At 39.2% G+C, this 27,632-nt stretch overlaps 1 pseudogene; it reads right to left on the bottom strand.

Annotated features, from left to right (window-relative positions):
- Positions 1 to 692: 692 nt before the first annotated feature.
- Positions 693 to 27,632, bottom strand: part of LOC122815695 — a 126,658-nt pseudogene continuing 99,718 nt past the window's right edge.

Raw genomic sequence — 27,632 nt, 5'->3', positions numbered from 1 at the left:
AATTCCCCTTTTGGCATGCACTTCACAAAGCACATGCAGCAGCTGGAGAGACCACAGGGTCCTGTCCCTCCATTCAGTCTCCTACAGACTTCTTAGAGGTGACCTCTGTCTGGCATGCAAAGCAATTTCAGACCGTGCATTGATGGGACTGATGCATATCTGCAAGTCAAGCTCCACTTGAGTAATCCACATGTGCAACCTCAACCTGGTCTGTGACATCAGTAGGTCTTGTTGGTGGGACAGATTTGTGTCCCAGACACTCCCCCTTCTGTGGAACAGACTCCTGCTCAATGTGAAGCAGAGTACCTCATTAATGCTTTTTAAACACAACCTGGATAACTGGATGGGGAACAGAAAATACACCCCTGGGATTCCACCTGTGTCCCTGCTAGACAGGGGCATTGGGTGCTGACTTGGCAGAACATGGGCTAAATTCTTGCCTAGGCTTGTAAGGGCCTCAGGGCCAATAGCCTAGTAACTTCCTATGATCCTATAAAACAGTATTATATATGTTCAAAATGCTACTTTTCTGTAAAGTTATATGGATACTGAGTTCCCTAATAATATCATAATTTGTTTTCTGTAGGGTAGCCAGAAACAAGTGAAGATTTTCATGTAATCTTTAATTAATATGAGCATACCAACACAATTTTACCTATACTCTTTGTAACCTGTTGTCTATTTTTTGTCCATTATATTTTATTCACATTGTTTTGTTGCCTCACAATGTATCCCCTAGTATTCATGTCTGATCTTATTAGAATAATATAGCATTTTGGTAAAAATATACAAAGTAGCAATCCAATGCTAGATGACAGAATTGCAAAAATCTCAACAGCAACCATGTATTTCCCCTTTGTACTAATGTAAGCTGGAACAAATGTCAACCAAACGCTTACAAAAACAATCATGCTAAATGTGATAAATTTGGTCTCATTGAAACTATCTGGCAGGTTTCTGGCAAGAAACGCTATAAAGAGGCTTACATTTGCTAACATTCCTAAATATCCCAGCATGCAATAGAACATGAATACCGAACCCTCATTACACTGAATCACTATTTTTTCTGGAAGCTTTTTGTCAGTCTCTGAGAAGGGTGGAGAAAGTGGTATCCACACAATACATATAATAAACTGAAATACAAAACAAGAAAGTATTATAAAAAAAGATGTCTTTGATCCAACCAGGTTCTTCAGTCGGCTTCCTGGTTTTGTTGCCTTAAAAGCAATCACTACGGTGACAGTCTTAGCAAGTACAGCAGAAACACAGACAGAAAAGAATATGCCAAAAGCTGGTTGTCTGAAAATGCATGTTTCATTTTTTGGAGGACCAATAAATATTAAAGCAGTCAGTAAGCACAACAAGTTACTTATAAGGAGAAAGTAACTGACTTCCGGTTATTTGCTTTGACAACTGGTGTATTGTGATGTTTGATGAAGATACACAGAACCCCCACAGGCATGAGTGAGAAGACAACAGCAATCACAGCTAGTGATGTACCCAGGGGGTCTTCATACGAGAGGAATTCAACATATTTCGTAATGCAGAAATCTTTCTCTGTATTTGACCAGTAATCCTCCGGGCATCTTATACAAATACCTGTAATAAAATGAAAAAGGAAAGATATAAAAAAGTACATTCTCAGTGTCACCAATTAAATAGTGTTGACTTCTGCATGCAACCATTCCATAAATAAATAGTGTCTATAAAACTGTTGTTATTATTGCACAGAAAAGGGATACCATTAAATAAAATGTTAACAAAAGTATTTGAAATGAAAATGAGGCCATTAAAAATAAAAGTAAACTCTGATTTGTGAATGGCATAGAACTGATCTTTACAGGAAAGGTAAATACAGATTTTTATATGTGTACTTGACAAGCACAGTTCCTTTACTGATATTATTATATGACAAAATATAATGATCAACCACATGATTATTTACAAATGATCACTGCACTGAAATTTCCACCTGCAAAATGCTATTTTTTTTTTACATTTCTTCTGGCAAATGAATTTTCTGGAAGGCAATTTTAGTATGGTGCAATCCTACTTGAGTTTCTTAAGTGAGTCATGGTAGGCAATGTGTAAAACATACAATTATGCTTTAAAATATGCCAAAACTAAAGCAACATTTGTAATTTTTATTGAACCCCAGAAAACACTTTCTAAAGAAACTTGATGCTGTGAAATGTTAAGAAATATTAAAAACAGTGAATGTAAACATGATTTAATGCCATGAAACAGTATTAAAAGCAATGACTGTAAATGTGATTTAATTTCCACTGTGTATGAGATAAATAATGCAAAGTTGTACATTTTTTCTGCAGTCTTATCAACCAGGCTGCAACAGAATGATGGTTTCTGAAATAGTAAGCATTACTTCCTTATTTTCCTATGAACATTCTCATTATCACAGTTTTCTTTCAATTCTATTTTTTTCAAAAGTGATTAGAATATACACATTTTAATTTCATACCAAATAGCTACTTCTTCTTTCCTTGAGTTTCTTTAGGCTGTACTTATTGCAGCAGCTTTTTGATGTTGTTGAATTTAAGTGCTGCATTATTTATGTACTTAAAAGCCACAGTTTGATATGTAGGACTGAGACCATCAGTCTGCTAATGATGCATCTCAGGATCCATAGCCTTCTTATTTAACAAAGACAAAAAAAAATCAGCACCTTCTGGATATGGAATAGCAAATGCTTCATAGATATTTTCGAGGCATATGGTCATGGATGATCCTAGCTCAGTTTCTCCAAAGTACTGCCTAGTTAAGTGACATGCCCAAGGTCACTCATTAGACAACTGGAGGTTGAGGGTATGGAACCCTGGACCAAAGGAATCAGCTCATTATCAGCTCACAGCCTTAATACTATGTTGTAAATGCCAAGCAAATTAACTGACAGTCCTCTGACAACACACTGATCTTCCATTATTCATAAGTTCTCTGATTAGCAAAATGTTTTTTTATATATGGAAAAGCCACAGTGGTCACAAAGTCAACTCTAAGAGGATGCATTCAAAGAAATTATTAAATGTAATAACCTCCTCCCTTTTATTCTTAGCAATCAGAACGTCTTCATGAGATTTGTATAGATGATGTATTGGCAGGTCTTGACAGTATTAGAACACAACCAAAGACATATTGTTCCATTTAAAGATTCATTTTATTTATTTGATATTGTGGTACGTGGATTTGCTAGTAGATGCCTTTTAACCTTAACAATGGCAAAATACACTAAAGTTCAAAACTTTTAGCAGATAGTAAAACATATTCAAACTGTGATTTTCTTACAAGTTATCCAACCAACATTTATTATTTATCATTTTTGATCATGTTAATCCCACTAGACTAGTAGTCTTTTTTCAGGGGTGACTCAAGATGGTATTTATACTACTAGAGGACATTAGGGAACTTCTCCTACTCATCATTGTTGACAGTGGAACCCATTTTGCAGGACTACTTCCTGTTTTCATGCCAAGCACAGAAGGGGTCAAAAGAAAAAGGGAGCAGATGAAGAGAAAGGGAAATAATGGAGTGGTGAGAGAAATGGATGAGAAAGGAAGTATTGAGACTGGAGAATGTGTGCAGGATTCTGAGGAGATGTTTCAAAGAAACCTGTTTCACAGAGATGAGTCGGCAAATGATGGCTGTATGATTACAACCCCCAAGTTAGGAGGGTTGTGAGATTATTTACTTACAGAAAATGATGCAGAATGTGCCAAAAAATGAAGGGGACATTTCATGGCTTACATTATGGAGAAAATATGAAAGGAGGATGCAGAATAGTGGTGTAATGGAAAAGAAAACAACTGTGCTCGAAGTAAAAGAAGGCAAAAGAGGAATTTCAGAAGAGAAGGCAGAAGAAAATGAAAAATTGTGCTATATGGTAAGAATTCAGAGTAATGAAGACAAAGAAATGGGCAGGTATGAAGTATAGGACAATGTAATAGCTCCTTTGGGTGTAAAGGCACATGTAAGAGCATTTATTCTTATTAACTAAGAAACATTCTGTGACATTATATTTCAGACTGCTTTTTCAATGGAAAATGTTCTTGAAGTGAAAAGAGAAAGACAGTAACTCACGGACTCTATGTGATAAAAGTATTTAACTTACAAACAAAAAAAAGAGAATTCATAAACATTTTAGAACAGAGGTGGAAAGAAAGACTTTGAAAGGACATTTGAAAACTTTATGTAAAAAAGTACTAGACACTGAAAAGGTTTATGATAAAAAAGGTTTATCAACTGATTGTGTTAATAACAGAAAGAGAAAGGGGTGTTGTAAAATAATAGGGACAACCAGAAACTTTTTTTTTTTTTGAAAAGAAGAACATTTGATAAGTAACTGTAATAAAAGAAAATGTTACATTTATGTGGAAATGAGACATTGCAAAAAATGTGAATTGAAATTGCATAAAATGAGACCTGTTAGTAACAGCCTGCATTTCATTGCTGGAACCTATGTTCTGAGAGACTGCTTTTAAATCTATCTGGAAATATACAGAGCTGAGTATATATTTTTTTGGTTTTAGAGTTTGTAATGTTAATTGTTGCTTATAGTTTGCCAGATCTCTGCTGAAAGTGTTTTGTCCCACCCACTCTCCCTATGTTTGGCTTGTAGTTTAAATTTGCTGGCTTTTGCAGTTGCCCGCCCCACTGTAGATTTGATCTGGGACACTCCCCCAAGTCCCATCTCTTTACCACATTCTACCTAATAAACTTAATAAACTCCTTCTGCACTTGCTTTTAGTCCTTTTTAATTTAATTGCATTTTTTAAACTGTGTTTGGTCTAATATTGCTACATACTCAAGTGTGCTAGCTTGCACTGCATGTGAATTGTTTTTACTGCTGTTTTAGCGACTTTTCTGTAAAAAAAAATACTGTAAGCCTGTTTCCTACCTTTCCTGTAACTAGTGTAGTCCAGGTACAGATTTGCTGTTTCCAGGACTGTATGTAAGCTTCTGAGCCCCGCAAGCCTTTCTGTGTTAGAGGGAAGCCTTCTAGCTTATTAGTGGGAGTGGTAAGTACTATGAAACCTGTCTACCACATAAGGAGTGGTTCTGGACCAGAAATTGTAGTTATTGGCAGTTTGGGCAATCTTTTCCATCTCTCTCAACTTTCTGATTTGGAAGCCTGCATTTGCACTTGTTTCTGTCCTGTAACTCATCTAGTGCAGATACAGATTCTTAGTTTTAGCATTTAAATTTGCTTATTCGTGCTCAGTACTTGTTCAGAACTTGTAAGCACTAAATAAGCTACTAATTACTATAGCACTCAACCTTCCTAATTACCCAGAGGAAAACAGTTTTTGTACTTACTTTTCTCACTTGCTTAGAGAAAAACAGCTCTTGTACTCACTTTCCTCACTTATCTAGAGGAAAATAGTTTTTTATTTGAGCATGTCCAAGAGTTAGCTCCCAGTGTTCTCTCCTGTCTGTCTGATGAATCTGGGCATCTTGAGGCAATGTAGAAATTGCCTCATGTACACAGACAACCCTCTCCTACCACCCAACACTACAACCTGTGAGAGATGCACTTATAGCCAAAATGGAGGTAAAGCTCTCTCCAACCAAGACTGAACTTGACAGTCAAGAGGAGAAGGTAAACATTTGCACCACACCACACTCATCACATAGTCTTACTAAATCTACACCACCAAAATCCACACATAGCAACACAAAAACATTCACAGAGGCTCTCAATATCAATCTGTCTAAGCAAGAGAGACCTCCAAAGCAGAAACGTAAGCAACATCCATCCCCAATACAACCCAAATGATGTACAGCCCACAGACTCAGTGTGCCACTCAACCACAGCCAATAAGGCAAAACAACATACCCAACACACTAGTCATAGGTGACTCTATAGTCAGGCACACTGATGTCCCACTCACCAGGCTAAACAAAGAGAAGGTTACTGTCAGCTGCTTGTCGGGTGCCAGGATCCACCACATAACCCACGCACTGAGGTCACTCCACAGCAAGTACAAATATGACTCTGTCATTGTCCATGTTGGTGTGAATGACCTGAGATGAAACTCCCTGGCCTGCATGAAAAGAGACATGGAAGAGCTCTCCGATCTTGTAGTCCAGGCAGGTATGACCCTAGCCTTGAGTAGCATTCTGCCATTGCCCAGAATGATACCGCAGTACAAGGACAAAATGATTGACTTCAACAATTGTCTAAGCTTCTGGTGTCATTCTAAGGGGATCCAGTACCTGTCTGCTTGGGATGACATGGTCAACAGACCACGATGCTTTGCCACAGATGGCCTGCACCTGTCACCCCTGGGATTCCGGATACTGGCTAAGGCTCTTGCCGCCCCTATAGTGCCATTTTTAGGCAAGGTTGAAATGACAAATTCACCACTGTAACAGAAACAAGCAAGCAAAAACTGAGGGTAATGCTACTCAATGCTAGAAGTCTAAATCTCAAAATGCACTCACTCGAGGCACTCCTTAAAATGGAGAACATCGATATCTGTGCAGTGACTGAGACAGGGTTCAAGTCTTCAGAGAGCATCCCTGCACTACCAGGCTATAACTCATACCACACTTTTCGGCCATGTAACCTGGACCAAAACACCAAAGGCGGAGGTGTGTCCATATTCATTAAGGATATCCACACCTCCAGGCTAGTTGATCAGCATAATGCATCTGATGTTATCCAAGTGCAACTAACTCTGGGCAAAACTGAAATCCAAATTGTAGCTTGCTACAGATCCCCCACCATGCCCCAGGATTCCCACTCCTCTTTTCTCGATGTACTGGAAAATATTAGGGTTCAACCAAACACCCTAATAATGGGCGACTTCAACTACCCCACCATTAATTGGGAAAACTACTCGTGTACCAACTCCTTAGCTCAACGCTTTCTGGAATTCATAAACTCCAATGCCCTGGATCAACTTATCCACACCCCCACCGGGATCAACAATATCCTAGACCTAGTCATTACCAACATAAGTGACCGGTGTTCCACACCTGAAGTCAGCTCCTCGTTGGTCCGATCCGACCATAAGCTAATCACCCTTGATATCCACATCCCACCCCCACCCCCACCCCCATTAAGGAAACCACAGTAAAAATTTCTCCAAACCCAACTTCATGCTTCTTAAGACAGAAGTGATGAACTTCATGACACCCATGCAGATGGACAATACAGTTACAACTGCTGAATCCTACACAAATGAACTCTATAAGCACTTACACGAGTGCATGGATCGTGCTATCCAAAACAGAACCAAGATGCTATCCTCCAAGAAAAGGAAGACAATCTGGTGGTCACCTGCCATAAACAAACTGTACAACAGAAGGAAGAAACTGTTGCAAAAGAGAGAAAAATCCCATGAGTGGAGGAGCACCCTGGTCAGCCTCAGTAAGAAGCTGAGATCCCTTATAAGATCCTCCAAAGCTAGCTACAAAAACAAAATCACCACTAATTCTAAGGACAACCACAAAGCATTCTATAGCTATGTCAAGAATCTTGATGGCAAGACCCAGCTCTGCTCTGAGTTACAGCACAACAGCATGAAAATTACAGAACCAACTGATATTGCCAACATCCTGGCAGATAGGTTCAGTGCTAACTTTACCCACCCTCACCCCCTAAAGGGCCCATATCTATACAGGAAGAATGCAGAGTCCCTGTAATCACAACTACGCAGGTAAAAGCTGCACTCTCTAAAGCCAAAAACGCAGCATCCATGGGGCTGGACAACATCCCAGGCTGCGTATTACACAAACTTCAGAACAAACTGGCTCCCCACCTAAGCACCGTGTTCAATAATAGCCTCACATCAGGCTTTGTGCCCACTGAATGGCGCAGAGCAACAGTTATCCCACTCCACAAAGGGGAGCCACCACTGATCCCAGGAACTATCGCCCTATTAGCCTGACGAGCCTGGTCTGCAAGGCCATGGAATGTATCATCATGGAACTCATAAGCAAAGACATTGGTAACCTCCAAACTCTGGATACCACCCAGTTCAGGTTTGTGAAAGGCAGATCATGCATCCTGAACCTGATCGACTTCTTTGAGGCAGTCACCAAAGCCGTAGATGAGGGTAAGGTGGTTCACACAGCCTATCTTGACCTCTCCAAGGCTTTCGACACCATCCCCCATTCTAGAATTATAGCTCACTAAACTACGTATAAATCCATACATCAGAAGATGGGTTGCCAACTGGCTCACTAACAGAACCCACACTGTAAAACTTGCACACTCCAAATCTGACCTCAAAGCAGTGACAAGTAGAGTACCACAGGGTTCCGTCCTGGGACCTCTCCTGTTTGGTATCTACTTCTCTGAAGTACAGGCTAACACAGAAGGCCTCTGGCTAATGAAGTTCGCAGATGACTGCAAACTAGGAGCCATAGTCAAGTCCCCAAATGATGTGGACATCCTACAGAAGGGCCTCGCTGAGATAGATGCCTGGTGTCAGAGCCATGGCCTCAAGCTCAATGCCAAAAAGTGCAGTGCCATCCCCTTTGGTAAAAACTCTGTACCCATGAACTACCACATAGGCAGCAATCTACTTAACACCAAATGTGTGATAAGAGACCTTAGGACCCAGATGGACAGTAGTCTCTCCTTTGATAGTCACATCGCCACAGTAGTCAGGAAGTCCTTCTACATGGTACATCTCATCATAAAAGGGTTCTCATCCAGGAAAAAAGAGGTCATTGTCCCCCTCTACTCAACACTCATTAGACCCATTATAGAGTACAACGCCCCTTTTGGAATGTACCTCACAAGATATCTGCAGCAGCTGGAAAGGTCACAGAAATACCTCACAAAGAGGATTACTGGCCTCAAACAAATGCCCTACACTGACCATCTCAAAAAACTCCAGCTTTACTCTGTAGCATATTGCCTACTCCAAGCTGATCTCTGCCTAACATATAAAGCTATGTCAAACCCAGAGCTGTTGGACATGCTACACCTAAAGAAATCCCAATCCCTCTGAGCTACACGGTCTAGGGATCTAAACCTTGTCTCCACAATAAACAGGACCTGCTGGAGGGATAGATTCCTGTCCCATAGACTTCCTATACTCTGGAACAAGCTACCCCTCTATGTCAAGCAAAGTTCTTCATTAGCACTCTTCAAGAAAAATCTTGATGATTGGATGGGAGATAGGAAATACATCCCGGGGATCACTTCTGTGGCTCTGCTCAACAGTGGCATAGGAAAATAACTTTCTTGTGTAGCGTAAGCCAGGGAACCTTGTTGACTAGGCTTACTTAGGCCCTTGGGCCGATAGCCTAGTACCTACCTATGAACATATGAACCTATAAATGTAACATACTTGGACATTTATGAATACATTTCATAAATGAAAATAAAAGTAAGGAAAACAGAAAGAGAAGAAAATGAATAAGTAGAAGATTTTTTTAGAAGTTGAAATAGATAGATTAGAAAAAATAATAAAGAGGACATAAAAGACGGTTGTGAAATAAGTGCTAAAGAACACATACATTGGGAGGTAGTGAAAGAAAAAAATTAATTCTATTGGTTAAAGGGTAAAAGACAGAAATTAAAATTTAAAGGGATAAGTACAAAATAAAAAAATAAAAGAGATGAATGGGAAATAATTAATGACTGGGGCTGATATAATGGTTAAGGTGTTTGCCTCACAGACACCAGGTACAGTATTTGATTCTCACCTTTTGGAGTGGGAGGGAATTGACTTGGCTTAGAATTACCTAGGAAGAAAGCTAGCCTAGTAATTAGCTATGAACTTATGAAATCCTGAATCTAAGGGAAAATGAAAAATTTAGAGTGATTTCTATAAATGTGAATAGTATTAAGAATATAATAAGAAGAACAGGGGTTTTGGAGTGGTGTAATACATGTGATATAGATGCAATTATATTAGAAGACACAACATTTTTAACAAATAAAGAACAATTACAAACATAGAAACTATGGGGAGGAAAGGTAATCTGGAATTTGGGAAATGAGAGATATACTGGAATAGATGTATTCTTCAGAAATACAGTAAAAAATATTAGATGTAATTTTAGAAAACAAAATTGGAAGATTAACCATTTTAGATTTAAAATGGAAAGAACAAGAACAGAGAATTATAACATTGTATGATTATACTAATTGCAAAGAAAGGGATAGCTTATTTCATCAGATTTTAGACTCTGTAAAGATAAATATGATTTTTTCATTATTATTATACTTAAGGCAAACAAAAACAGAAAGGAAATTATATAAGAATAAAGTTAGAAGTTAGAAGCTGTGGTACGTCAAAATTTTGGGACAAAAAATGATGGACATACAAGATGGGTAAGTATAGAACTGAAATAGATTATTTTACAGTATCAGAAGGTTTAGTTATAGGACAAAGGGATAGTTGAAGCAGAATTTTCTGATCATCTTGGAATTTGGACAAAGATAAAGAAAAAAAGAATATGCAAAATAGGTCAAGAAATAAAAAGCATAAATGAGAAAGTATAGAATAAAGAAAGGAAGATATTAGTAGTAAAGTTATAGAAAGATAATATTACTATAAGAACATTTTATAAAAATTGGTCTTAATGGTGGATGATATTTATGGAAAAATATAAAAATGTTTTTTTCCCGTGGCAATATGATATGAGAAAAGTAGAGAAAGAAAAATATAAAAGAACATATAATGCATTGGAAGATTTAGATCATGATAAAAAATTCTTTGACAATATACATGTATCCACAAAGCACACTCAGCAAGTGAATTCTACCTCCTCGCATAGCACAAGGAGTCCCACAGTCATGGATACTGAGCCCATAAGACAGACATCTACCCAACCAAATATTATAGTTACACGTGATCCATTGTAAGGCATACATATGTACCTCTTACTAGGCTGATCAACAAAGAGTGATGATTAGTTAATTATGTCGTGTCAGGACCCATCATATCACACACAACATTCAAGTCATTGCACAAGTATCAGTATGCCTCTATCATATTACATGTGGGTGTCAGTGACTTGAAATGTACCTCACTGGACAAAATGAAAATAGCCATGATGGAGCTCTCTGACTATGTGTCCCAAACAGATATGAACCTAGCACTGAGAAGCATCCTATCTTTTACAAGGATGATGCCACAACATGAGTAAAAAGTATTGACTTTAATAATTGGCTTAGTTTTTGGTGTCATTTGAAAGCAATCAAATATTTCTCAGCTTGGGAGGATATAATAGATAGACAGACCATGCTGCTTTAGGGATAGCCTGCATCTGTCTCCTCAAGGGGTTCAATTATTGACAAAGACACTGTGCACCCATAATGCCTTTTGTATGCAATGCCAACCTGCTACAACTGCCAACATAATGAAGCAAGCAAAGGAAAATATGAAGACTAATAACCAATGCTATGAGCCTAAAAAAGAACGTCCGCTCTCCACAAGCCCTCCTCACCCAGGACCATGCAGAATTCTGTGCAGAGACTAAGACATGGTTTAAGCCAAAGCCAATCACAATGACTTTTTAGTTATGTTCATGATCTATGAAGCACAACATAGCAATGCTCTGAGCTGATTGTGGACAATGTTAGCTACAATAAGGCTCAAGATATAGTGAACCTACTGCTTCATAATTTCAATTAAAGCTTTATAGCCTTCTCCCTTCTGTCTATTCCACAAGATATACCTTAAACAGACTTGCATCTAGCTATCATACAAGATCAATTGCTAAAAGCACTATCAAAATCTAAAAATACTGCATCAATATTTCCTGACAATATCCCTGGATGTATCTCAAATAGCATCAAGCACAATTTAGCCAGCCCCCTAACAAAACTGTTCAGTATCAGCCTCCACACAGGTTTGTACCAAGCAAAGAGAAAACAGCCTGAAAAAGGGAGGCGCTGTCACAGATTCAGGAAAATATAGACCCATAAGTCTGACCAGCCTCATATGCAAGATGATGAAAGACTTAACAGCGTAACAAATCAGTAAGGGCATAGGGAACCTGAAAACACTGGACCTGTCTCAATTTGGATTCATCAAGGGCAAGTCATGCTTGCTCATTTTGGTGGACTTTTTTTTTAAAAGGACAGCACAACAATGGATGAAGGTAAAATGGTACACTGCATACCTCTACCAGGTCAAAGCTTTTGACACAATTCCCCATTCAGGCATAGTAGAAATTGTAACTAACTGAGAATAAACCACAGTGTCACCCTCTGCATTGCCAAGCAGCTCACAGATAGGATGTAGGAGATCAGAATAGGGGACGGTTTCACCACAAACAGATCTATCACTAGTGGAGTGGCCCAAGGTTTTGGGCTGGGACCTCTCCACTTTGTCTTCTATTTCTCTGAAATAAAAGCAAATACCAAAGGATTTTTGCAGATGACTGCAAGCTAGGAACAGTCACTGAATCCCCAAATTACTTATCCAACCTGCAGGAAGGTTTACCCCTAACAAATAACTGGTGCCAGAATCATAGACGGAAACTAAATACCAAGATATGCATTATCATATCCTTTGGGAAGTTGTCTGCCCCAAGAAACTACCACATTGAAAATTTGCTTGTAAGAGTTAACCCAGTTGCTCAGGATTTGGAAACTTATGTGGACAGTGACCTAACTTTTAAACAACTTGTTTCCACTGTCAAAAGAAAGTCATTTTATATCCTCCTTTATAGGTTCATAGGTTCCTAGGAGGGTACTAGGCTATTGGCCCTAGGGCCTATATAAGCCTAGCCAAAAATGTACCCTGGCTTTCACCACCCAAGAAAATTATTTTCCTGTGCCCTTATCGAGCAGAGCCACAGAAGTGGTCCCCGGGGTGAATTTCCTATCTTCCATCCAATCATCAAGATTTGTCTTGAAGAGGGCTAATGAGGAGCTCTGCTTGACATAGATAGTTAGTCTGTTCCAGAGTATGGGAAGTCTCTGGGACAGGAATCTATACCTCCAGCATGTTCTTTTTATTGTGGTGATAAGGTTTAGGTCCTTAGAGTGTGTAGCTTGGAGGGATTGGGATTTCTTTAAGTGGAGCATGTCCAACAGCTCTGGGTTTGACATAGCTTTGTATGTTAGGCAGAGATCACCTCTGAGTAGGCGATATGCGACGGAGTAAAGCTGGAGTTTTTTTGAGATGGTCTGCATAGGGCATCTGTTTGAGGCCAGTAATCCTCTTTGCGAGGTATTTCTGTGGCCTTTCCAGTTGTTGTAGATGTCTTGTGAGGTATATACCAAAAGGATCGTTGTACTCTATAATGGGTCTAATGAGTGATGAGTAGAGGGGAACAATGACCTCTTTTTTTCTGGATGAGAAACCTTTTGTTATGAGGTGAGCCACATAGAAGGATTTCCTGACCACTGTGGTGATGTGATTCTCAAAGGAGAGACTACTGTCCACCTGTGTCCTAAGGTCTCATCACGTTTTCAGCATTAAGTAAACTACCAGATATGTGGTAGTTCATGGGTACAGAGTTTTTACCAAAGGGGATGACAATACACTTTTTGGCATTGAGCTTCAGGCCATGGCTTTGACACCAGGCATCTGTCTCAGTGAGGCCCTTTTGTAGTATGTCCACATTGTTAGGAGTTTCAATTATGGCTCCTAGTTTGCAGTCATCTGCAAACTTTGTTAGCCAAAGACCTTCTGTGTTAGCCTGTACTTCAGAGAAGTAGATACCAAACAGGAGAGGACCCAGGACTGAACCCTGTGGTACTCCACTTGTCACTGGTCTGAAGTCGGATTTGGAGTCTGCTACTTTCACAGTGTGGGTTCTGTCCATGAGCCAGTTGGCAACCCATCTTGTGACATAGGGATTTATACCTAGTTTAGTGAGCTTATCTATAATTCCAGAGTGGGGAATGGTGTCAAAAGCCTTGGAGAGATCTAGATAAGCTGTATGAACCACCTTACCCTCATCTCTGGCTTTGGTGACTGCTTCAAAGAAGTCAATCAGGTTTAGGAGACATTATCTGCCTTTTACAAATCTGAACTGGGTAGTGTCCAGAGTTTGGAGATTACTAATGTCTTTGTTTATGAGTTCCATGATGATACGTTCCATGGCCTTGCAGACCAGGCTCATCAGGCTAATGGGGTATTAGTTCCTGGGGTCCGTTGTGGCTACCCCTTTGTGGAGTGGGATAACCGTCTCGGTGCGCCAATCAGTGGGCACAAAGCCTGAGGTGAGGCTATGACTGAACATGGTACTTAGGCTTCATTAGGCCAGTCATTGGATATAATGCCCCCTTTGGCATGTATCTGTCCACACGCATGCAACAGCTGAATGCCCACACAGATACTTTACTAAAAGGATACGAGGTCCTACATTGACTGACTCAAGGCCATATCACTATACTTGGAATCCTATATTTTGCTAAGAGGTGACCTGTATCTGGCAAATAATGCATCCTCTGACCTAAAACTGATGGACCTACTGAACATCAGCAAGTACAATGGAATCAGGACTACTCAGTCTAGGAATCTAAAACTCTTTTGCCACATCAACAAAATATTCTGATGGGACAGGTGTAACTTGCAGAGGATAACACTGGTCTGGAACAGACTCCTCAGCCAGATAAAACAAAGCTCAACCCTGTCCATATTCATTTGTAACTTGGATCTATGGATGGGTAGTAGAAAATGTATCTCAGGAGTGCCCCCTGTAATACTAATGGACAGAGGCAGCTACTAAATGTTTTACCCCACTTATGAGTCCCCTGACATTTTCTATGGATGATCCTAGTTATTCTCACTTGGAGTAATATATAATCAACCATGGGATGGGTAAGGCCAATCTAGCAACAAACAGGACTGGACAGGTTAATTCAAGCAACAAAAGGGTTATTGGGTGGACTGAGCAGCTAGCAAGAGCAGCTAACCTAGTACCACCTAGTACTTTCTATGAACAGATGAACATGGCTGCCATCATTGTTGGGCCCGGTCACTGGTGGATGGCAGGTCACACAAGGATGTGCTTTAGGTGGGTTTCCACCTACCAGTCTACCAGGACTGTCATAAATAATTCAACTTCCTGCCAGGTAACATATAGTGACCCACTAGTGATCCCTTCAATTGGTGAGCCCATGCCTCCCAGATGAGACAGACCACCAATGAGCTCTAGGGAACTCTCCAGGTCACATTCTGCTGAATGAACTACATTATCCTGAAGAGATGCTGGCCTGGATGACAGCTGGTCCTCAACAGGTGATGGCAGGGCAGGTGATTGGTGAGGTGGCTGCTGCTGCTGTAGCACATACACTAATGTGTCAAATGGCACATAAAATAGGAACATAAATGGACAGAAACAAAACATCAAAAAACAAGAAAAAGGGCATCAATGAAATGAGAAACACAAAAGTAAATGCAAATCTCATTAATGTTTACTATAATGAGGTTTGGGTAAGTTACATGTGAGCACTTCCGCATATGTGGATCTATGTGTCTGGTCCTATGTGGGTGCACTGATTGGTGTGTGTTTGTGTGTGTGTGTGTGTGTGTGTGTGTGTGTGTGTGTGTGTGTGTGTGTGTTGTGTGTTGTTGAGGCATGTGTGTGTATGTGTGTGTGTGTGTGTGTGTGTGTGTGTGTGTGTGTGTGTGTGTGTGTGTGTGTGTGTGTGTGTGTGTGTGTGTGGTCATTGTGTAACTACATCCTTCATGTACTGTATTTGCCTGTCCGAGAATTAAGTATTGCCAGTGTGCATAAGGCACTTGCTGCATTGCATCAGGGTGCCCATTTCCTCCAACCTAGATACAGACATAGTAAGAAAGTGCCTATCCATGATTGTATGTCTTAATGTGGACAAGGGATGGGTGCTTACTCTGGTGTAATCTACAGCTAACCTATTCAGTGAAGCTTCCTAGCTCACAAATCAAATGCTCTTTGAGCAGTGATAGTCCTGGCTGCTTTAATAATTTAATATAGACCTAAATAGTCCCAACTAAATGTGTTTATGCTACTCAATATACAAACTAGCTGCCTCATGAGTAGAGCAGGATTGATGTAAAGTTCTGAGGTAGTTTTTATACAAAAATTGCAGATTCTGATGATTGCATATACACAAGGCACTACTAACCACTGCTGTATGAAGAACAGCTTTGCGCAAACACAAGGCTTATATATGATCAGAAAAAATCAAGTTTTACACTAACTATGCCCTAAGGCAAATTAGGTAAGCATGCAATGAATTTTCTAGCAGCAATTCCCAAGTCATATGGGTGAAATCAGCCCTATCCTGTCATAAGAGTGTAGACTTTTATCCTCTTAATGTAAAATTTTATTTTTTATTTTTATTTATTTTACATTTGTTGACCGGGCTAGTCTAACTGGATATATATCCATTTTCAGTAGAGACCCGGGGAGAAAAGCTCCAAACATCGGCAGTGACAAAACATACAATATATATCAATAGTAAAATGAGTTATAGTACATTCTTTAAATTGTAGGTATGATAAACTTGTACAGAGTTCTTTAGTGTGTTTAAGCCAAGATCAAATAGAGAGAACAAACAAACAACATTTGAGAGCTAAAAAAAAATATATGGAGATTCCAAATTTTTTTTTTTTTTTTTGAAGAAATCTTTATTACAGGTAGGCAATATAGAACAGTGGAGTAAAGAAGCATTGGGAGATCAAGAATGGGAAATGAGATATCAGTCAGGGTTAGAGCAGGGACAAAGCCAGTGAGTTTTAAGATATTCTTTAAAATGTTTTTTTAAAAAGCAGTGTGGAAGCAAGAGTAGAAAGTTCAATAGGAAGCTGGTTCCAGGTTTTTCCCACTGTGTTGGTGAAAAGTGAATCCCCAGCTTTGTTGTTGGATTTAATAGTGGAAACTAGAAACTTATTAGCTGAGCATAGTGTTGCAAGATTTTTATAGGGGGTAATCATATTAGTGAGGATAGGGGTATTATTAGGGTGGTAAAGGATCTTTTGGGTGATAAGAAGTTGTTGACAAAGTAGTTGGTTCTGCAGTTCTAACCTTCCCAGTTGTTTTAGGTTGTGACAGTGGTGAGTTCTAAAGGGGGTGCCAGTGGCAAATCGGGCTATGTTATTGTAACTGGTTGAAAGTTTGGAAAGGTTGTTTTTTAGAAAGATTGGTATATATTGCAGAAGCATAGAACAGGGTAGAGATCAAGTGGGTTTGGGCAATAGTGGTTCTGGCTAAAGGGATAAGGAAGGGTTTGATTTTATAAAGGGTGCCTAGTTTTTTGTTGACAGACTTTATAGTAGTATTAATATGGTCATCATAGCTAAGGTTGTTGTCAATTGTTATTCCCAGGAGATGAGTTGTAGTGTCAGGGGATATATTAGTTCCATTGTTAGAAGTTACTGTGAAGTGAAGTTGTGATGACTTTTGAGTAGGAGCAAACAGCAATAATTTTGTTTTTCTTGGGGTTCAGCAGGAGGCAGTGTTGCATGAACCAATTTTCAACAGTGTTAAATACTGTCTGGGTGTGGGTCTGGAGTGAGGTTATGGACTTGGCTGAACATATTAAAGTAGAGTCATCTGCATATTGTATGCAGGTGGCTTGAGGAATTTTGCATTTAGATCATTAATAAACAGTGAAAAGAGAATCAGGCCTAAAATAGAGCCCTGTGGTACTCATATAATCACAGGGAGGAGTGCAGAAAGATTTTTTATCCCAAAGCACTGCTTGCTGTCTATTTTCTAAATAAGATTTAAACCAGCGTTCTGCTTGGGGGTCCAGTGATTGGGCTTTTAGTACATCAATAAGCATGTGATGGTTAACCATATCAAAGGCTTTTGAAAGGTCAATAAATAGTGCAGAGGAAAGAGAGTTATTGTTACGATTTTTGTTTATACAGTCAGAAAAGGACGGGTTTGGAGCCCAAGTCCATAAACAGATGCCTAGTACTAGCTAAAAATCACTAGATACAATGTATTTAAATGCAGAACAACAGCCCTTACAGCACTTAGAAGATGCAACATTTAAACTTTAAAGAAGTGTAGAAAACAATAAATAGCACAGACATTTTTCACAATATAATGAAACCAGTTAAAGCAAGTGCTACAATAAGAGGTACAATAAGATTTCAGCCTCCTTTGTACACCAGACAGGAACCATTCCACACTCATAACCCTCAGAAGTTATGGTCTCTAAACAGGTCACAATCTGGAAGAAAACAGTATCAGATTCACATTTGCTCATGTTATGCGTATCATGTCAAGTGCATTGATTGGCATCAGTAGAGTACAATGGACCCAGTGTCACTTTGTAACTGTGCATTAATGAAAACTGTGCAAGGTTGTGTTTGAGTGGTGAAAGACATGCTGACCAAAATGTAGGTAGAGTGCACAGCCCACATCTCTGTCCATGTCTGCGCCATAGTCACCTTAAGGCTCTTGAGGCTGATTAATAAACCCAAAGCCAAGTAAAGCTCATGGGCCTGCCTGTGCATATGCATTGTACTTTGTAGTCATGCATGTGTTTGCAGAGTCAGCCACAAGCCTCATTGCACAATCCAGGACTGGTGCACATTGCATTAAAGGAGTGATTGATTATTCCGTGTTTACCTTATTAACATAATTGCTGTACTTCAAGACATTGCATGACAAACACAGTCATATCTATTACAGTGTTCATCCCATTACTAAAATATGCTGAAGACAGCTGGATAGTAGTAAATATTACACAGTTACTCAGTAGAGATAAGACCAGACTACAAATGTTTTGGTAAGAGAACATAAAACACTAAAATATGAGAGAATGTGTGATTAGCAGTAGTACTATTCTGTGTTGTTGAAGAGATGTTGCTCCTCATCCACCTATTGACATGGGGTGGTGGTCCCAGGAAAGTGTGTGATGCAGCTCTGCAGTACATTTCTATGGTACTTTACCTATTACAGAAAGTTCTAACATGATGAGGCAAGGGAATGCAGGACTTATGCAGATGCGAGGATAAACTACATAAAAGTAGGCTTTTCTGGGGCTCGATATCCAGCCACAGACAAGTATGAGAAGAGCTCTGGCTAGACGGCAATGATTGATGCTTGGAAATGGAACTGCAATGTAGATGCCAGTGGCACATGTAGATAGTGGCTGTGGGACCATGTGAAGTGCAGTAGTACCAGTGTGTTGCAGCATGGCAACCAAGACAATGTGGCGATGCAGATTCTCTATATATTTGTATTATGTATGGAATGTAGTGGACAATGTGAGGTAGGACAGGAGTGCCCCCTGTATTACAGAAAAAGGGTTGCTGTAAATATACTGAGCACATGATATCTGCGCACAGGCTGCTGAGAGGGAGTATATCGCAGCATGGTCCATCCCTGTTCTCCCTAATTTTACACTCTGGAGACATGTCCTATGATAGTGAAGTATTCTATGGGCTGCACCTAATGAGGTTAAAGCTTCCATAGGCTGTGTACACACCACAGCAGGTGTTGCAAATATGTTATTTCCACTCACTGATCATAGCTCTGTCTTTACAATTACAGACTGCAATATGGAGACAAAGGAAAAAAAGTACCTAGAGAAGTTCTCCCAGGCAGAGACAGAAGTGTTATTGCAGGACCTCAGTGGACATGGATGGTGGACACTAGAGAAAGATAAAAGCAGTTGGACATTCCATGATGATGTGTGCCATGGTCTGGTGGTAGAGATCTGTTGGTGGCTGTAACACTGCAGTCCATCATGGTCCATGTAACTGCCTGTGACAGAATGGCAACAGGCAGGGGTCTGCCATTGTAAACCACCCTGGCAGAAATGGAGGAGTTCATGCAGATGGGGCTTTGATAACTTTTGGTGGCTTGGAAGGCAGACTACTACACACATACAATGGCACAACTCTGTTGCCTGTAGAATCTGGCCCTACCTCAATAGAATCTTTTGAACAACAGGTGATGCCCAGCACATCTACTCCTAATGTGTGATCATCCCTTTCTCTGGTACCTGCAGTGAGAAATGGTCTCTCCACAGATCATGGGGTCAGGGGCTGAGAAAAGTAGGTCAATTGCCATCGCTACCATCACTCATGGTTATTGCATGAGGTGGATGCCATATTGGGCATTACACAACTTATGTGAAAGACTGCCATCCAGACATAGACAGATGCTGTCACCACCATGGCAGAAATGATGGGTGACCTACACAGCTTCTGAGATACATGAAAGCATTCAAGAAATTGAGAGTGTCATTGAAAATTTGCAGGCATATGGTTGCCTACACTGCCTCAATATGTCATAGTTCATGCCTGTCTGATGTCTTTCACTCATGTGTCTCAGCTGGAGGTATAGTCCACAGGCTGAGCAGGTCCTACCAGATATTGCTATCTCTTCTAACCAACAAACCAGTGAGAAACCTTATGAAGCACTGTGTGGATGCCTCAGAAGATCTGCAGCATTAAGTAGTCAGGGACATGCAAAGGACAGTTGGTTTCAGTCTTGTGCTTACATTCATCCTTGACTGCACCTGTTGTTGCCAGTACTTTTCTTTGTGTGGAGACCTCCAATTGTCAGGGACATCCATGGTCTGCATCCTTCCCACTTGAGGTACAAAAAAACCTATCACACATGCATAAACATACTACAGTCACAGCCACATCTACAGAAACTGCCTTCTCAGAAAGCATCCCCTACACAGCATACCTAGACCCCCCCCCACCCCTTGGCTATATCACATGCTCTCCTTCCTTAGAAAACCACACCTCACCTCTACACCTATTTCTGATCCCTGTCCCTCTGCCTTTCCCTTCCTGTGTATATGGTGACTACTGTTCTCTACCCTTACAGCTGTGTTATATGGGTATAGACAACAAGCTCTCCTCTCCTTCACAAAATCCAAAACACATCTCTGACCCAAATAAACCACCAACTGTGATTTACAAAGAAGGCAACCATGTAAAACAAAATTACTTTATTTTCTAGCACTTCGGTGTTTCCACCTTCAAGGAATATCAAACAATAAAAAGATACAAAGCATGTGCTCATATATATAAAAAACACATTCAATTAACATCACACACCCACTAATTAAACAATGGATTTCCATCTTAAAGCAAACACTTCCAATTTAACTCATTGTTTAGACCAGTAGGTGTCATAGTTTTATACTTTAAAATGAAAATGCTCTCTTTATATAATAACTTTTGTTTTAATACATTCTCATCATTACCTAAACATTTCATAGTTTCTAAAACAGTACCTTGTAACAAAGTCACATCGCTGTTGTGAAACATCCTAAAGTGTGAAGCAATTATTTTATCTTCTCTTTTGTTTTTAACATCCCTAACATGTTCCATGAATCTAACATGGAATTCTCTCTTAGTTTCTCCTATATAATAAAGTCCACATGGACATCTAAGTGCATATATTACCCCTTTACTTCTACACGTATATGTGTCTCTAGGTTCAAATTTAATCACATTTATATTATTAAATGTATTAACAATATTCGCACAAATACTGCATCTATTGCAGCATACTGTGCCCCAAATTAAACTTGTCCTTGATATATCTACTTTTGGCATATGAAATTTCCCATGAACAACCATGTCCTTCAAGTTCCTACCCCTTTTATAAGAAAAAAATGGTTTATTAGGAAAAATATTAGCCAAAACTCTGTCTTCTAACAGATATTTACAGTAATATTCTATCAGAACTTTCACTTCATCACTTTTTACATTATACATAGATATGTAATAAATTGCATCTCTCTTTTCTCTATTTCATTCATTAGTTCTTCTAATCTGATACTTATTCCTTCCTCTAAATCCATTTTCATCCCTATCCATATCTATCTCATTCCTTAATCTGATTTGGGCCTGTTTCAAAATGCCTGGATCATAACGCCTTTGTAAAAACATATCATTTGTTTTTTCCATCTCCTTTATTAACTCATTCTTCTCACTCCATAACCTAGAAACACGTACTAGTTCGCCATAAGGTAAAGCTTCCAACACATGGGGAGGATGACAACTTGAGGCATGTAAATACTGATTACCGTCCATAAATTTCCTATGAATATTGGCCGAGATGTTCCCATTCTCCATGCCCTCCAAAATGAGGTCTAAATACACTGCCCTATTCCCTTTCTGAAGTCCATCAAATGCTAGACCGAAAGGGTTCCTATGCATAGCTGATATGATGCTGTCCACTTCTTCTTCGCCCCCTTCACAAATGAATATTAAATCATCGATGTAATGAAAATAGAAATGTACATATTTCCTCATAAAATCCAAATTAAATAAAAACCTTTTTTCAAAAAAAGTCATAAAAAGGTTTGCATACATGGGGGAAAACCTACCCCCATTGCTGTACCCTGTTTCTGTCTATATAACATATTATCAAAATAAAAATAATTATTTTTTAAACAAAAATCTACCATGTTGGTTACAAAACAAGCTAAAGGGCTATCGCCAAAAAAAATACCTTATCGCCTCCAAACCATCTGTGTGTTGAATAGAGGTATATAAGCTTTTAACGTCAGTTACCAACCAGTACCTGTTCTTATTCCATACTATCGGAGAAATTTTATGTAAAAAATCCACACTATCTTTTATATAAACAGGGGATTTAACGACAAAGGGTAATAGTATTGCATGTATTACTAAACCAATGTTATGCAAAAAATAATTACAAACAGAAATCATAGGTCTCCCCAGAGGTTTAACCAAACTTTTATGTGTTTTGGGCAGACAGAAAAAGATGGCTATTTCACTTTTCTGATTAAATAGTCTATCCATAACACCTTTTTCATTGAAGTATCCTAACCTAACACTCCTATCCAACATTTTTTCAAACTCAATCACTGCTTGTTCATATTTGCTTTTGTTACATTTTTCATATACCTCAGTATTCTCCAAGTGTCCCATGCACATATTATGATATTGTAATGCATTCATAATAACTATTTTATTCCCTTTATCTGAAGGTTTAATAACTATATCCTTTCTATCACTTAGTACTCTCAATGCTTGCCATTCCTTCAGAGTTAAATTATAAGACACTCTATTCTTATTTAATAATATATTATCACAGATGTTTTCACATCCAAACCCTATCATGGAACCAAATTGTGCAATACGTTGATTAACAAAAGGTGGCATAAATTTACTAAACATTGGTAGGAATGAAACATTAATCTTGCAATACGCATTAGAAGAAATATTGCCATCATTAATACCTACAAAACTTTCTTCGGCATCTTCATTACAAGAAAAGAAACTATCGTCAGATTCATTAACAAGAGAAGAATTAGATACTGCAAAGTATAAAACTATGACACCTACTGGTCTAAACAATGAGTTAAATTGGAAATGCTTGCTTTAAGATGGAAATCCATTGTTTAATTAGTGGGTGTGTGATGTTAATTGAATGTGTTTTTTTTATATATATATATATATATATATATATGAGCACATGCTTTGTATCTTTTTATTGTTTGATATTCCTTAAAGGTGGAAACACCGAAGCGCTAGAAAATAAAGTAATTTTGTTTTACATGGTTGCCTTCTTTGTAAATCACAGTCGGTGGTTTATTTGGGTCAGAGTTGTGTTTTGGATATTGTGTTATATGGGTAACTTAAATCTAATCAACAGTGTGGTCAGCCAATGTACTGTAAAGAATAGCATCAGTGTAATACTGCATACATTAGTCCTAATCTTTGTTTTGTTTAATCTGGCCCATGGTTATGGACCAGACACTGCCTATTTGCTAGTGCGACCTTATATTACTCTAACCTCTATCTTGCATGGCTTTCCCTTGAAGTTGTTTGCTCAGCTAGCAAGTTTTTTAATGCAGGCTGTGGTCTAATATGTTGAGCAACATTGTACAGAGAAAAAATGTCTTGAAAATGGTCTTCAGAGCGCACTACAGAGCACCAGCAAAGAAATCTAGGTAGTGGAAGCAGGCCTTCATTAGCCCAAATACATGCTCAGTGATGTTTGAATCTGTGACAGTGGGGATTTGTATGCTGTTTTATCCATCATCTGTGGATTTTGAATCAGTCATAAACCATGGATCCAGGGCATATCCAGTTTCACCAGTAAGCTGTCCCTGTTGGATGTCACCCCACAGAAATTGCTGGTATATGTTGGAGGTGTGTCAGATGTGCCAGACATGAGAATCATTGGTACTGCCTGGATGGCAGTCGATATACTGATGTACACCAACTTCTGGTTGACATATTGTTGTTAATGTCAGCCAGATCAGGCCTTGATACAGATGTGGCTACAGTCTATGGTCCCAAAACTTCAGAAAAATTATTTATTTTGTTGACTGCCCTCACAGTGTTGTTTCTTATCTCTGTAGATCATGTTAACCATATATGCTACTCCACATGCTACAACATCACAACAAGGAACTGGTCTAGAACTCATGAAGCAGACACCTGAAATACACTCAACATGTTCCCCTTGTGTTTCCTGGAAGGTTGCTGCAGTGAGAACACAGGGAATAGTCAGAGATACATATATTAGTTTTCAGAGTGATTGGTATTCCACATATCCCATGAGATTGCATGTGATGACACATCTAACAACCCTAATATGATGCCCCTATCCAAATGATATTAGCCAACTACATCCGTGTATGCAGCTAATGGATTGCTAGGCTTTGATGGATCCTTCAGCAACACTGGGTGACGGCACTCCCTGTTGCTGACATTGGCTGTGAAAATGTCTTCCAACATATGGTCTCTATCCCTGTTCATCAAGAAATTTTGTTGTGCAATCTCATTGCAGTCAGCAATTAATTGTGCAATTTTATACATTTATAAATTGCTCCACCATCCTTGTTTGTATTTAGGGCTAGTTAACATAATGTTGCTCATTCCCATATTATATGATTGGTAGCATATAATGCTGACATCTCAGTTTCACCTGTTTTCTTGATAATTCTACTTGTGAATGAAATGGCCCCATCCTGTACATTACCTGCCTTCATGCATTTTTTTATAATGGAATGTATCTGTTTCTCAATAACCTAACTTGACAGTCTATTATAGTGAAACATCTGTAAATGGCAGCATTTGGTGCCTACATGTGGGAGGTAATACATCAGTTATTTTTGACATCTGCTAGTAAAGGTTCCTGAGATTAATAATTGAACCCTGAAGTACATAGTGCACCTAAGATTTGATGGTGGCTTCCTTTCTTTGCACAAATGGTAAAGCTCTAGTATATTCTGGGTACTGAAATGAAATGATACATTCAAAACCTAGAGCAACCAAATATAATGCAGCTTGTCAGACTGTGACAGTGAAAAGCATATCAAGGTTGCATTAAGTTTTCATTATAATTCTGAAGACTATAATTGTGATTCTTAGAATTATAAGACAATTAAAGTGATTATGGGGGAATATATGCAAATCACAAGGATGTGGCATCTGGAGGAATTTCCCATACCCACAGAACCAATAGTCTCATCATTAGTATATAGAATTTACTCAGAGTAAGTACTGAGTTTGTCCACTGCAAAATAATTTAAACAGTAAGTTCTAGTATTCAGTTTTACTGCAGGAAACATGTTCTATTTTCCACTATTCTGGACTTTAAAATTGTGAGTCTTTCACTTCAGAAAATTGTTTTCCATATCTGATGGCTAGAAGTAGGAAACAATATATCAGTCACACCGTAATAGTTCTTACTTCTATGTTATTATTTTTTTATCTGTTTGTTTTCTCACACCACTATGGTAGAGCTAGCCACTTGATAGTGTGAACACTGGCTCTAGGTGATTGTCACTGTTGATATAACACCCCCATTACCACTACAGACATGAGGTAAAAAACATTGTGGATGGATGGATGGATGGATGGATGGATGGATGGATGGATGGATGGATGAATGGATGGATGGTTGCTTTCTCCCTCCAGTTTTGCCCATTCATTATCCCTGCTCTGGGTAATTCCCTGTAAGAGTACAATCCAAATAGAGGGATTATCATCAAAGCAGCTATGGGAGGGCTTTGAGCCCTTGCTGATCTTGCAACAGTAACATCAACTGTTATGGCCTTAATGCTTCCCTGGCATCTGATATGACCACCCACACCACTTCAAAGTTGGTCATACGCACTCGCTTGGCACTTGCAAACTCCCAAACATGTTTAGAAGGGTTGTCATAATCAACATGTGATCGCGAAGCAGCTAATTTGGTTTTGATATGTTGTACTAACATATTTCCCGTGACAGAAACGTTTGCAGTTTGCTTATTTCTAAAGTAATTCCAACTGTTTGCAGATAAGTTTTGGAGAAACCAAATAAATAGAAAGTAGGTAGACTGTCACACTGGCAGTCCTGTGATTGCTTACATTATAGAGGGGGGTTATCAATCACTATTTGACAATTCTTAGTAATTGCAGGTGGTTATATAGGGATTTCCTGACACATACTGTGACTAAAACTGATATTTTATGCTGTAGCTTTTACATTCAGTTCAACACTGCAGTCAGTTGGGCTTTTTCCTTGTCAGTACAGGAATTTCTGATGTTCTGGGATCATATGAGAACAAAATGTCCACTTCATTTTTTTTGGATAAATAAATATGACTTTTTATTACATTTGCTTTAATGCCAATGCATATATGTTGCATATGTACTGCATTACCACTGAGAAGAAAAGTGATGCATCTTTTCAACTTACCAGATTGTAAAGGTCAACTAGTCACACTCTGAAAATGATAGACATTTTTCAATAAGATTAATTAAAGAATATCTGGAGTCAAGTGATGAAAAACTCAGTTTTGTAGTCAAACAAATCTGCCTTAACTATGGTACTGAAACAACACACTACATTTAGTATGTTGATGTGTTCTGTATTTGACCTTTTGAGAACAATGAGTCATTTGTCAAAACGGTCTCACTCAAACAGATGACTGGTGCCAGAAACATGGCCTCAAGATGAATACCAAAAAATGTATCATCATCCCCTTTGGGGAGAGTGACGTCCCCACAAATTATCACATTAATAACAATGTCCTAATCACACTATCACTCATGAGAGACTTGGGCACCCAGGTTGATAACAGCCTGACTTTTGACCACCATGTTGCTTCCATTGTACAGAAAGCCTTCTACACGGCCCACCTTATAAGTAAGGGTATCTCATCCAGGGGTAAGGAGGTCATAACATCACTTTATTCTTAAGGTCCATTATTGAGTACAACATCTCTTTCAGAATGTACCTTGCAAAACACATGCAGCAGCTGGAGAGACCACATATGTTCCTCACCAGGAGAATCCAGGGCCTCAAGCATCTGCCATACACAGATGTGTTAAAAGCCCTATCTCTCTACTCAGTTTCATACAGAGTCCTCAGAGGTAACCTCTGACTAGCAGACAAGGCAATCACGGACCTCACCTTGATGGGACTGCTGCATATCCGTAAGTCAAGCTCCACTCCAGAAACTCTCATGCACCACCTCAACCTGGTCTGTGACATCAACAGGACTTGTTGGCAGGACAGTTTGTGTCCCACAGAGTCCCCCCATCTATGGAATAGATTCCCTCTCCATGTCAAGCAGAGTACCTGTTTACCCCTTTTTAAGTGCAACCTGAATAACTGAATGGGAAACAGAAAATATACCCCTGGGGTTCCCCCTGTGTCCCTGCTGGACAGGGGCATCAGGTGCTGACTTGTCTAAACATGGGCTAAACTCTTGTCTAGGCTTATAAGGGCCTCAGGGCCAATAGCCTAGTA

Source organism: Protopterus annectens, chromosome 1.part1 (assembly GCF_019279795.1).
Source record: "Protopterus annectens isolate FY-2018-M chromosome 1.part1, PAN1.0, whole genome shotgun sequence".
NCBI lineage: Eukaryota > Metazoa > Chordata > Ceratodontiformes > Protopteridae > Protopterus > Protopterus annectens.
The sequence above is the reverse complement of the archived record's forward strand: the minus strand, read 5'-3'. Positions and strand labels throughout refer to the sequence as shown.